This window comes from Hydra vulgaris, chromosome 02, assembly GCF_038396675.1.
Source record: "Hydra vulgaris chromosome 02, alternate assembly HydraT2T_AEP".
NCBI classification, from domain to species: domain Eukaryota; kingdom Metazoa; phylum Cnidaria; class Hydrozoa; order Anthoathecata; family Hydridae; genus Hydra; species Hydra vulgaris.
In genome coordinates this window covers 27,295,001-27,307,520 of record NC_088921.1, presented here as the reverse complement: position 1 = coordinate 27,307,520, position 12,520 = coordinate 27,295,001, and the positions used below count along the sequence as shown (strand labels likewise).

The window sequence follows — 12,520 nt, the reverse complement described above, 5'->3', positions numbered from 1 at the left end:
AAGAGGCTATGCTGTCTAAATATATATGGCAACTAAAAGAAAAAAATATAAATTTTAAATTAAACTGGTCTATCCTAAAAACTGCGCCTGCCTATAATAACATTTCCAAAAATTGTATACTATGTTTACAAGAAAAAATTTAAATTGTTACTCATTCAGATCAAGAAAATTTACTAAATAAAAAATCAGAATTAGTTTCTAAATGCAGACATGAAAATAAGTTTTTTTAAAAAAAATTATAAAAACAAATGACCAGCCTAAATTTATCCTAATTCAAAAGAATTCTTTTCATGATTTTTTAATTATCTAATGTAGTTGATCCAAATTCCTGGTTGCAAAACACTACAGTTATTACATAACTAATTATAACAATATCCTACTTCCTGTGAAATAATTTTTCTATAATTGAAAATCTTTTTTATGTCAGACATTCTTATTATATGGTGAGTTCATAGTTTTTGATTGAAGTTTTTACAAGAATTTTAATGAGTTTTATGTCATAGCGGTCGTAACTGTGACGGTCGTGACGAAAAAGCCAAGAATGAAAATTAACAAATAAGGCAATAAATGAAATAAAAAAAGATAAATGATTATAAAAACAAAATAAATTATGTTAAAAAATATAAACTTTATATCATTATCACGGTTATCCATGATGATTCTTCAATACAGAGATCGTTTTATTTTGAGAAGGCAACAAATGCTTAATGCTATTTATGCTCCCTGTTTTTTTTTTTGTTTTATTAACTCTATTTAGTACAACTCAATATCTAGGAGTATGTACTTTCACACGCCTTGCAAATGTTTTGCGAAGTCGGGAATCCAATATGGTAAAAAAATATCGTAGGCAAGTGAATTTTTTTTTTAAATATGTATTTTAAAATAGTTCCGCAACCCCGTTTCATAATTTTAAAGAATTTTGAAACCAAAAACTTTCCATTTTTTACTTGCAAGAAATGCATTTTGGTAATATTTGTAACGGGTTTCGCTTCTTCAACTTTATCAGCTTTTAAGGCCCACCTACCAATATCATCTGTGTTGAAAAGTCTTACATAAGTTTTGCACCCATTTGATGCTAAGAGAAAGTCTTTAGCGTTTAAGATGACCACTTCTTAAACGCTTCGATTTTACGCTGTTCCAAACAAATCGCTTTAATGACCCTCCTACTCCATCAAATGCTCCTTTACCGTAAGAGGTAGCAAAAAAGTTCCATTCTATACTTTGAAAATGACATTTCACGGAGCAATGTTGTATGATTTTTGTCATGTATTTTATTTTGAATTGAGTGCATGGACCATCACTGGATATATCCATTACGTGGATATTATTGCAAATGACTTTGACTCAAATTGGTAGTGATAGATTGCAACTGTAAACAAGGTGATAGTTTGACTGCGACCAATAAGCAGCTTAAACATCATCCTGATAACCTCATATATAGTTTTGTGATTAATCAAAGTGTATCAAAATTTGGTCTGGTTCGAGATTTTCTTTTTGACTGCGGTGTTGTTCAGACTGGTGCTTTTTAGTGAGATCATGCTCAGTAAACTCTGGTAAATAGTCGTTGAAATGTTTAAATATACCATTTATGTTTTTTTTTATGTTAACTGAGTACACAACAATGATCTTTTTTAATCCACCAACTATAGGTGATTAAGGTATCCATGTCTCCGTCTTTTTGGCATAGAAACTTCCAATAGTTTACTATTACAACACAATGTGCAATGTGGTATTGGTGTTGTGGTAGAGCGCTCGCTTCATAAGCGAGAGGTTCCAAATTAAGTTCCCACCACGTCCCTAGTAGTACCGCGCTCAACTCGTTTCTCCGTCCTTGTTCGTCAAGGTTCCTGTTTCGGAGATATATAGAGTTAAAAGAGTGTTGTAATCACAAGTAGCCTCCTCATCTGTAGTGGACTTTTTGGTTTTGGGGAGGTGAATTTATTAAATAACAAAAAACAAAAAAACAACGAACATTTCATTATCCAATATTGGTATGTTTGGGGGTTGCACAATACATAGTTTTCTAACCATTTATAGCAATACAATGGAAAAAGTATTTTACTTGCCAAAACAGCATACAAATAAATAAAATTACTGTGATAAATACAACCACATGTTTCAAGTGGTGTATCTTTGTACATAAGAATGTACGTTGGCCTTAATTTACAAAACTTACTCTATTTAATTGTTTTACCAGCGCTCTCGTTACATTACAGTTTATGCAGCTCCTTCAAATTCATAACTAAGTAGCGTTTATGAACTTTTTATCCGTTGATTTTCATACAATCTTTTTCTTCCAGGAGACATAACTGATATATCTTCTCTTTCATAAAATACTTTTACTTTTTCAATTTCTTCTGATGTAAAGTGAACTCGATGTGTTTTATTAGCAATGCATATGCCATATTCAGGACCCAACTGCTCTACGATAGCTCGTCTTTTATTTGGAGACTTTGGAGGAGCCTGTTTTGTCCTAAAAATGTAATTTGATATAAAAGAACCCAAAATATGTGTAAGCAACTATAATTAAAAGTATAATTATGTTATAAGTATATATGTTATTATGTAAAAGTATGTTAATATAATAAATACGTGTTTAATGCCTTTCATATTGACGATTTGCAGTTATATGAATTGAGTTGCGTAGAATTTAGGCTGACGTTAGTAATGAAACCAAGTGTTTTTTTCATTCTTAGCCTTTGGTTGCGAACCTTCACTTGTTTTTTTGTTTGTTTGTTTTTCTTGGTGTCAATAACTGCCGCCTTGGATAACTTCTTTTTATTTCATTTTCTGTTTCTTGCTCTATAAGCTTTACATCTTTTAGTATCTGATTTTGGCATTTTAATTATGTTCTTAAATATAATGGCTTCTGTTCATGATATATGCTCTGTTATATTTTTACAAAAAAACTGCATAACGTTGTAATAAAAAAACAACCGCGAAATCGATTGAACCAAAATACTGCAGAGCAAACTATAAACAAAGTTTAATCTAAAAAAAATTGCCTTTTTGTTAAAAGTTTTTATTTCTAAAAAAAAATTTCTTTACATCAAGTTTTTAAATTAGTTACTCACAGTTTCAAAAAAACTTTAACATGTTTGGTAATAAAATGAATAAACAAACTGCAAATTAAACAATAAACGAAGTTGACTTATATTACAACTTGGTTTAAATGACGTAAATCGTTTGAAATGAATTAAATCGTTCGCGGTTAAACTTTTTTATTTTAAGTCAAGAAGCCATGATGGAAAAGCAAACGTATCGTGATGGTCGTAACGTACTTAGTAACATGTTGAAATGGTGATCTAAAGCACTTTAATGTTTTTTTTTGAAACAATGATAAAATATGTATAAGTATCTTTACTTTTACCATGGTTTTTTTTTAAAAAGTTTGTTACGAAGCATAATAAAAGCTTTTCAACTTTTTATTGTGATGGTTGTGACGTCTTTTTTTCCTTAATATGTTCTTCTTAAAGACCTAGTTAGAAGTTCGTTATTATGAAAAAATATTATGCATAATATTTGATTTTGCCTTTTACTTACTTTACCCACAACTTTAAAAGTATGTTATAGTATAATAAAATGATTTTTTTAATAAGGTTTCTTCTTAAAAGTATTTTTAAATTGTTGGTAAATAAAACTAATTAAGTTATTAAATGTCGCCGTGAATTGTTTTTTTTTTTTTTTTTTTTTGCTCTTTTACGTGGAATGGCCCATTTTTTTTTCAAAAATTGAATTTACTACCTCCTCCAGTCTATTAAAATGTTTAACATTTTCTTTGAACCTCTATATTTTAGCGAAAAGAATTGTTTACGCGAGTATTTTTCGTAAATTATTCAAGACAACTTAATAAATTTAACTTAAAATTCAACATAAAATACTCGCTTCGGAAATCTTAAATTTTACAAATCTTCTAATATAATTGTTGTTAGTTTTACCTTGTTAATCAAGGTTTTGTTCACTCACAATTTTAATTAAGATCTCTTAGGACATTGTAAATATATATATAAGGAATTTTTTATTAAACATTGCACTTACTATTGTGTGGAATTTAGAAAAATATATGCAATGTCTCAAACAAGATCAAAAAAGGTTTTTTTAGTAGAAAAAAGCCATTGAAAAGCTACCTGATAATAAGCTGCCAACAAAAGCAGAAGTGCTTGGATGTCTTCATTATAGAGAGAACTTTATGACATCAATTTCTATATCTGCTAGACTACAGGATATTGTTGTCTGCCCTCTATCGAATTTGTTTTTTACGATTAAATGTAACAAATCTGGTGGTTGTCAGACGAAATAGAGCAGCTAGATCTGTGTTACTAAAGCCTTAATTAATAAATGGCTTCAATTCCAATATTATGTCATAATATTGAAATTGAACTTTTGAATCAACACAAATAAGGTGTGAATAATACCTTTAATTTCTAGTTTTGACGGAAATAATATCAATACAAATATGATAAAATGCTAGTATTTAACTTTACTTTTCGACTTATACATATATCTTGTTGGAATAACATTATGGAATTGGAAAATCACAGTAGATTACAAGCAAACAGAAATAAAGTATTTACTGGGTAGAAAAAATCGCGCATTCAATTTCTGGAAGAAACGCGTAATCTTTTCGGCATTTCTCCTTCAGTTGTTATTGACATAATAATGAAAAATAAAACTAAATCAACTCTAACCAGAAAAGAAGATTGTATGTTTTGGAAGACCAAAAAGGCTGCGAAAGTGGTCGATCGATTGTAAGGACAAAAATTATGAAAAGTTTATAAAAAGAAAGATTGTAAAAACAAATCAATTTCAAGCGAAAATTTTAGGTCAATAATTGTCTGACAACATTTTCAATCAAGTCTTTAAAAGCATTCTGGTACTGAATTTTTAGACTCAGATAAGTTAGATATAGACTTTAAATAATGCAATTGAAATAGGAAAAAGACTGATAGTTTTGTAACGGTTTGTTTGCCTAAAGATATAATTAAATCAACATCAATTGATGTAAAAAGATACAATATTTCTTGAACAGGTCAGGTAGCTATAATTGCAAGTATCATAAATGCAGGCAATGGAGATTTGAACAAGTTTTCACTATCAGAAACAACTTCAAGAACACATAACAAAATGATCTTAACAAATAAAGGACTTAAAATAAAGGAATCTTTCATCTCAAAAGCTAAACACTTATCTCTGACTCTTCACCTGGACACAAAAAAAATTACAGATGTTCTTAATTGTGGCAAAAATGTGGAAAGGCTGGCAGTAATTGTATGCTCACCAGATCTCAATGAGCACTAGCTTATTTGAGTAATTGGAATTTCTGATAGGTGTGGAATAACCCAGGCTACTGCAATAAAAAAAGTTTTAAATAAAGGGAACCTTTTCAAAGCTTTGATGGTGTATCCTTTGATACAACTGCGAGTAATGCTTGATGGGATAATGGAGAAATAGAAAAAGCGACAGGCAAAGTTTCAACTTAACCTACAGACAATACATTTAAAACGTTACACGTCAACTGGGGTAAAATGTTTGCTAAAGGAATAATTTTTGAGAATATGAACAAATTTGATTGTAAAAGTAACCGTGGTAGGTTTATTGAAAATGAGATGAGATAAAAATATTTCAGAGATTATAAACTGTTAAGACTTATTATTAAGAAAGAAAATATATAACATTAATAAAGCATATTTTTTATCAACAAACAAATAGTTTTCATCGTAATTATTCCGTCGGTACCACGACCAGAGTACAGTTATTTTCTCCATAGTTGACGAGGAACTAATGCCCGAAGTGTGGAAAAGAGAAAGTGTTGCTAAAAATCTGTTTAACTCTGACTCTAAACAGGATGTTGACAAGTAAAATTTTCAAGAGCAATACAAAAATCCAAATCTCTCTAATCTGTCATCATTTGTAGGAGGCTTGAGTTGGTTGGTTTCTGATAACCTTTAACAAAGAAGTGTCAAGTTAGTTGTAAGAAATGGGGTAAATACAGCACATACAAAAGGTTTAAGGACTGGGTTTTTGAACTGCATGTAGTAAATGATTCTGCCGAATCGCGCTAAAACTTATTGAAGACTACTCGAAAGTCTGCGTAAATGAAGTGTTGAAGTAAGATATTCTTCTGTCAATAGCAGAGCATAGAGCAAAACATTCAGTTAGTACCAAAAAAAGTTTGATTAGCTTTTGAAACAACATCTTGAATAATATTAAAGTGATAAATATTGTATAATAATAAAGTGACTGATTATGTTTTTGAGTCTGTACTTGGGATTCAAATGTTTTTAATAAAAAAAGGCAATAATTGAAAGAAAATAAATTGTTAGATTTTCAAACTATGTCTATAAATAAAATTACTATAATATATTGATGGAACAATAAAGTGTGGTTGTTTTCTGAAAGTTTTGTTTGATTTCAAAATTCAACTAAATAAATATGCAAACTAAGTTGGAGCATTAGTACCGTTAAATAAGGAGATTTCAAGAAAAGTCTATGAACTTTAACTCACTGGCGAAGATAGTAAATAAAACTTTAAATAAAAAGAATATTTTAAAATATATATCAAAGTATGAAAAAGTATAGAAAATTTTTTTTATACTTTTTCATAATTTGATGACTTAAAAAAGAAAAAAATTTAAATAGAGATTTTATTATTTAAGGTGGAAAACCCCTGAAAAACTTTTTTTGAGTAAATATCGACATTTTATAAATTTTACTTCATATACATAAAGTAAGTAACAAAATTAACTGAAAAAAACAAAAAAATTTTTTTTTGGGTAAAATGATAGCTGTAGCAGGTGCCAAAAACACCAAAATATTGAAAGACCTCGGTCAACGAATCTAAAGGTATCTAAAGATGTACACAATTTTAACAAAATCTTTTTTGCATACTTGTTCTAACAACGTAGTTTTGTGATATGAGCAAAGCAGATTTTTCACAATAATTTTTAATAGGTTTATATATTGAACCAAAGTACATGTAAAAAATTTGACCAAATTTTATGAATTTGTTGACCTATTTAAAGACTGGATTCATTTTTTTAAAAATCTGTCACGTTTAAATCACAGAAGACAATCAAACAAATTCATGCCTAAAATTTTAACTTAACACTACTTTTAGTTATTTAGATATGCTGGCCGGCGTCTTAAAAACTCTTCATCTGAGAAAAACAGCTTTTAAAAATGCTAACATAAAAAATTTCAAAATAGTGTGAATAAATATGCAAATCTATATATAATAAAAAAAAGTTAAATCTTAAAATGCACCAGTTTGATATGGGTTTTGCTCTTTTTCAATAAATTTGTCATATGGACTTTTCTTTTTACCATGAATTACTTGTCTGCGTTTCTTTGCTCGTTGGCTAAATATAATCGCTTTTGATTAATTTTTCTACATCCTTCTAACAAATACTTTCCAGGTCTTAAATTCATTTTTTCTAAAACTAAAACACTAGCTTGTCTACCAATGTCAAAATGGGCAACTGCATCAAAAGTGTCAAATTTAAGATGTGTAAGTGAGACATAATTGCCTTTTGGTATACACTTCCATATTGTCATGTTAAAAGACTCATTATTATTTTGGGTAAGGCCATGCAGACATTTTTTTAAAAGAATATCACTACTTAATTCATCATAAATTGGCTTAAGTTTCCAAACAATAGATATTGGTAAGCCAGGACCAGGTCTATATGTTGAGGCATGGTTTGCTTTGTCACGATTATACCGACACCAACTATCTGAACCTTCTGGACAGTGAGGAAAATGTAAATTTTCATTTTTTGATAAAGCAACATGATAAAGTGTAGCTCTTACAGCAGATTTCATAGCATTTAAAATATTTTTGGCGAATTGCAATGCCATAATAGTTTTGGAGACGATCGATAATTGTATCGGTCAATTTTCCACGACCACCGAGACCTTTTTCTTTTTTTTTTAAATTACGTAAACGTGTTCCAACTCTTTTTTGCACATGGCGAACATATTCAAGTTTATTTATAAAAACGCCTTGATAAACATTTTTTACAGCATCATAACCTTTGCTATCTCCATCACCATAGAAATCAGTATATCTTAGATTATGTTTTTCAATAGATCTAATCCATATTCTGCGGGCTCCTTCTGGCTCCATTCCACCAGGTAGTCCTTGGTAATTAAAAGCACATTTATGTTTATCATGCCATTTTTCATAGGCTAATGGGTTTTCTTTCTTTAGATGTTCTTTATGAAAACATGCTTTACATACCTATATTTTGAGAAAAATATATTAAAATCTGAAGTATGTAACATCAAATAGATTTTAATATTTAAAAAAATACCAATCTTTTAAAATATGTAATATATATATATATATATAATATAGTATGTAATAATATATATATATATATATACACTAGTGGCCATTGAAATAAAGCCAGCAGCAAATTTTTGGAAAATACACAGTTTACTCTAGCAACAAGGTCTAGCAGGCATATTATCAAATGCAATTTTAACCTTACAATACACTGAATAAAGTTCTAGCCAAAACGATGAATAAAAGTCAGTGATTCACAGGATATCCTTTATTTTTAAGCACAGCATTAGTGCGATCAGGCATGCTATGAACAAGTGTTCTACAGTATTCCGGTGTTATTTCTGTCGTCCACACACGCTTCAAAACCTCTTTCAGGTCTTTTTCTGATGTAGGGCGATGTGCAGCAACTTTCCTTTTCATAACTTGCCAACAATTTTCAATCACATTTAGATCAGGGGAATTAGATGGCCAATTGGAAAGTTGTTGTCTGAAAACCACTTTTGGACAATCTTTGCGGTGTGACAAGGGGCTGAGTCTTGTTGCATAATTGTTGCTCCTGAGATGTTTATGTGGATTTGAAGCTTACTTTCAAGAACCTCCAAGTACTTTTTGGCATTGACCTTTTCCCCTTTATCGATGATGTGCAGTCCACACCGACCACTTGCTGTGATGCCACCCCAGATCATGACGCTTGGTGGATGGTTGACAGTTTTGATGGTGTATTTGGGATTGAATCGCTGAGAGGCAGGGCGTCTGACATAATTGTAACCAGGGCCTCGTAGCTGCTGAAAGGTACTTTCATCTGTGAACATGACTCTCTCCCACCACTCCCTTGACTTGCCTTTCATCGCACGGCAAAACTTCAATCGCTGGAGGAGTTGTTGTTTCGTGATTAGAGGTTTCTTCGCTGGTCTGCGAGCTACAAGACCAAAGTCATTTGACAGACGTCTCCTAACAATTCTAGCACTCACTTGAATACCCCTGTCACTAGCTAGGCTTGCAACGCGTGCAGAAGAAGTATGCGGACTAGACACAACAATGCTCTTCAAATAACGATCATCACGATGATTTGTCTTTCGTACTCCCTTGCAGTTGGAACGTCGTGAAACACCTCCAGATCTTAAAACATTCTCAACGGCACCTCTAGAAATCTTCAGTTTTTTTGCAATATTACGCTGAGAATAACGCTCAGCATTCAATGTTACAATTTGCCCCTTGACAAAATAATTAATATCTGGCTTTTTCCCCATTATCACACTAAAATAAGCAATAACAACATTATAGTTTTTCAGCAAGAAATCATGAAATTTAATTAAATACTAAGCCAAACACGTGAATAATATGCATAACATAAATAATAATGACGTTATATAAAAACAAACCCAACGGCATGACGTTGTTCTTACTTTTTTATACATATTTCATTTTACAGCAAAATCATCAAGTGGCTTTAATTCAATGGCCACTAGTGTATATATATATACGTACGTATGTATGTATATATATATATATATATATATATATATATATATATATATATATATATATATATATATATATATATATATATATATATATATATATATATATATTTGTATGTATGTATTGTGTATACATGTATATCAAATCAGGTGGGCGTTTATATACATACAGACAAACATATATATGCATATAAGCATATAATTTATATGCATATATGCAAACCTAAAAAAGTGCCAATTGCCATCACATGATACTGCAACATCAACAACATTGAGCACATGGTCGTGAATAGAATTTAAAACAAGATTACTCTTCAAGTTTTTTAATTCTTGAGCAGCATCCATCATAGTGTCTTTAGCTACAGATTTTACTGCATTAGTTAGTTTTATAACAACTTTATTATAATTATTAGCAGTCATTGGTTTAGGCATGTCCATTAATGAGACAAATCTTGAGAATCCAGAATAGCCTTGACCACATGATCTCATAGCATATACAGCCCTGGTATTAATATCAAAACTTTTTTGTATATTCAATGTTGAGGTGTAAAATTCTCTTGAATAATCACATACACAGCAGTTAACATAAAGACACGACGCTAGACCTTTTCTCTTGTTTTCATTTTCAGAGAGAAACAACTTAGATGGCATAAATACTGGACATATAAGGGTAGAAATTACAGAATTTAGTATTTCTAAATCTATAAAAACGATTACTTATCCAGTAACTATATTACTAGATAACTTTGGTCTTGATGACGAAATTTTTTTTTATTTTTTTAGCAGAAGCACATATTTCATTAGAATTAATAAAGTTAAAATCAACTGGTTTCTTTATATTTATATTTACATCTGCAACTTGTAGTAATATTTATGTTCATATCTACAATATTTGATTCCATATTTACATCCATATCAGCATTATTTACAACTAACTTTTTTTTTACATTGAAAATTTTTTTCCTTTTATTATTTTTAGTTCTTTTTTAACTCTGCATGCCTTCGTCATTGTAGAAGATTTATGAGCTTTCCAGTAACTGTTTTTATACTAGAGTTGTTTTGAACAATGGAAAATAAAATTCACTTGATAAGATATATTCTTCATATGAAAAAATTGGATTTGGGACTATTTTTTAGTTAAGGCAAAAAATAGTGCCGTTGCTATGGCGGTTGTTAAGGAAGCTTAAAATACTAGGGTTCAATAAAATCTATTTTAATGAAGATCTATAGCGAATTTTCAAATATGGTTTTCAGATTGTGAACCTCGAATAAATTTTGCACAAAACAAGAAAATAAAAATTTTTTTCAAAAATTTCATATTTCTGAGGGGTTTTCCACCTTAATAAACTCTAGTATTTGATATATGTAATTTTATAAAGTTTTAACTTTTATACTATTTGGATCATTATTAAATACTGTTTAATGATATACGGAAAACAATAGGTTTAATAATTCATTAAAGTTTACAAGAACAAATTAATTTAAGTTTTGTGCCCATATGTTATTAAATAAGTTATAAATTTACTTAAAAAAACAAATTACTTTAAATTTTGTGCACTAAACATTTAAAAATCGAAACACATTTTTTCGAAGAGGGATGATAGCAAAGATGATAATTATGGAACTATAATAATAATGATAAAAACTTCATTTGAATTTTTTTTTTTTAATTGCCATAAAATCATAAGTATTCTTGCAAACTTCATTCATTTTTATATTGTTATTATTGTGTTAAAAAAATATATATACTTTTAAAAGAAGGACATAAAGCAAATAAGAAAACTAAAATCATTCATATCGAAGAATGCATTTTACAACATTTTATTTAGCTTGGTTTTTTGTCGGTTTGTTTATTTATTTTTTTTTGGTGCCTGCTCAAAAAAAACAAGAGTTTAATAGTAAAAATACAAGAAATCATTAAAAAAAGTAATTAAAACAAACAACACAAAACTTACTTAGGTTTAGTGTAAATAAAAGAAATTGTTAAGAAAAGTAATTAAAACAAATAAATAATTGCAAATTTTAAGTTTAAGTTAAGCATAAATAAACATTTTTAGCAGAATAAAAAGCAATTATCAAAAAATATATAAAAAAACCTTTTTAAAAACAACATTTAAAAAATGAACTAAAACGTAAAAATAAACTATATCGTTGGACCGAAGGACTTTGCGTACCTACACAACCTGAATTATCGATTAAAGTCGATTAATGAAAATGGTAGGCACCAATAGGAACAAGTTGTACGTAGTTGCCCAATATTTTCAGTCATTGACTTTAATGAATATTTCAGGTTGTGTACATACACAATGTCCATTGCTCTATGAATTAGTTTATTTTTAACTTTTCAGTCCATTTTTAAAATGTTGTTTTTAAAAATTTTTATTTATATATTTTTTTTTCTAGAATTAGAAGAGTAAATTTTATCAATAGTTTCTGATAATTATTTTGGTTAGCTAAAATACGTTGTAGTTAACCCATAGCACTATATTCAAAAATGACCTAACTGTTTAAAAATTATACCAAATTCAAAATTTTTTAAAAAAAAAAAACCGTTGCTGACAACTCAAAACATTGGCGGCACCTGACATTACCTAAATTTTTACTATTAGTTACTTGGAGGGTGACTGACCGACATCCTTTTTTTTTTTTTTTGTAAACTTCAACAACTTCTTCAGCATTCCATCTCATATTTAAATCCTAAATTTAATTTAGGATTTAAATACAAGTCAGATAAATTTAATTAAACAGGAAA

At 29.2% G+C, this 12,520-nt stretch overlaps 1 protein-coding gene across 1 annotated transcript in view; it reads left to right on the top strand.

Annotated features, from left to right (window-relative positions):
- Nucleotides 1-12,520, top strand: part of LOC136076464 (disintegrin and metalloproteinase domain-containing protein 32-like) — a 31,881-nt gene that overhangs the window by 14,246 nt on the left and 5,115 nt on the right. The gene's annotated exons all lie outside the window — the stretch shown is intronic.